Raw genomic sequence first — 1,793 nt, 5'->3', positions numbered from 1 at the left:
AGTGGAAGTGCGACCGGAGGGGGGAACAGGAAGCTGGAGACTGCTTATTGGAGCCTGTGAAAGGTGAACGAGGGGAGTCCTGTGTGGAGGGGCAGTAGTGGGGTGACATGAGGGGGGCTCCTGTGTGCAGGAGTGGGGTGATTTGAGGGGTCTCTTGTGTGCAGGGGCAGTAGTGGGGTGACATGAGGGGGGCTCCTGTGTGCAGGAGTGGGGTGATTTGAGGGGGCTCCTGTGTGAAGGGGCAGTAATGGGGTGACATGAGGGGAGCTCCTGTGTGCAGGGGCAGTAATGGGGGTGACATGAGGGGGACTTCTTTGTGCAGGGGCAGTAATGGGGTGACATTTGGGGGGCTGTGTGCAGGGGCAGTAATGGGGTGACATGGGGGTTGTTTCCTGTGTGCAGGGGCTGTAATGGGGTGACATGAGGGGGTTTCCTGTGCTCATGGGCAGTAATGGAAGGCAGGGGGTTTCCTGTGTGCAGTCCTGCATGTCACCCCCAGCCAGTCCTGTGGTACCTGCCATTTCAGGGCGGATATATATATACTGTAGGCGGGCAGGAGGGCAGCTTCGCTAAATGGGGGACCTGGTCATATGCCTGTTAACAGGCAGGTGTTTTTATAGGATGGAATAAAAGTTTATTTGCTTAACACTGTAGAGAGGTTCATGTTTTGGCCGACTTCTGGGCCTTTTTCTCGTGGGACGGACCCCAGCGAGACCCTTGGGTTCTGCAGTAATGGTGGTTTATGTCTCTTCATTGGTCTGCAGGTGGAGAAGCTGCCGGGAGAGGCGTTTGCTCCGCACGTTTGGGCGATGTTCTGGGTGTAGTTGGTCCATGAAGCGGTAAAGAGAGCTGGAAGCCGAGTCATGTGACAATGTACCCGACGGGGAGTCCGTTCTCCTGTCCAGACTGCGGGAAAAACGTGGGTCGCCGATCGACGCTTGTGCGTCACATGACTTATCACTGCAGCGCCAAGACTGCGAAGCTCCCCGTCACCCCCGGCGAGATGCCTCTTGTGACCGGCGAGCCGCGTTCCTATAAATGCGGCATTTGCCAAGAGACATTCTTGAGCCAGAAGGAGCTGAAGAAACACCTGGGGAGTCACAGCGGGGAGCGGCGCTACGCATGCCGAGAGTGCGGCCGCACATTCAGCTGCAATTACTTCCTGGTGCGTCACCAGCGCACGCACAGCGGGGAACGGCCCTTCGTCTGCCCTCAGTGCAACAAGAGCTTCAAGTGCAGCTCCGTCCTTCACCGGCACCAGCGCACGCACAGCGCGGAGCAGCCCTTTCAGTGTGACGTCTGCGCCAAGGGCTTCTCCCAGAAAAGCAGCCTGGTCATCCACCTGCGCACCCACACCGGGGAGCGGCCCTTCTCCTGCGCTCTTTGTGGGCGGAGCTTCTGTTCCGGCTCCGCCCTGGTCCGACACGAACAGAACCACCGGCAGGACATGAAGTGGACAGGTGAGAACTCCTGATCTTGTGATACCGCAGCATAGAGTCTCCCTCCAGCCCGTTCAACAGGAGCTGAAAAAACTCATAGAAACTCAGAACCCGCCGGCAGATCGGCCCCCATCCGGCCCCCGTCTAGTCTGTAAAGACTCAAACTTTAATCAGTGGTGGGTCTCGTCTTAGACCATGTTTACATTCCCTCACTGTATTACCCTCTTCCACCCTTCACTCCCACATCACTCCTCCGTCTCTCTCTTCTCTTCTTGCCCGCTGTCTCTCTCTCTCCTATCCCCTCTCTTCTCTTTGTCTCTCTCTCTCTTCTGTCCCCAAGCCGGACATGTTTTC

Source organism: Sceloporus occidentalis, unplaced genomic scaffold (assembly GCF_023333645.1).
Source record: "Sceloporus occidentalis isolate IW3139 unplaced genomic scaffold, rSceOcc1.0.p SCAF_403, whole genome shotgun sequence".
NCBI classification, from domain to species: domain Eukaryota; kingdom Metazoa; phylum Chordata; class Lepidosauria; order Squamata; family Phrynosomatidae; genus Sceloporus; species Sceloporus occidentalis.
This window is presented reverse-complemented; position numbering follows the sequence as displayed.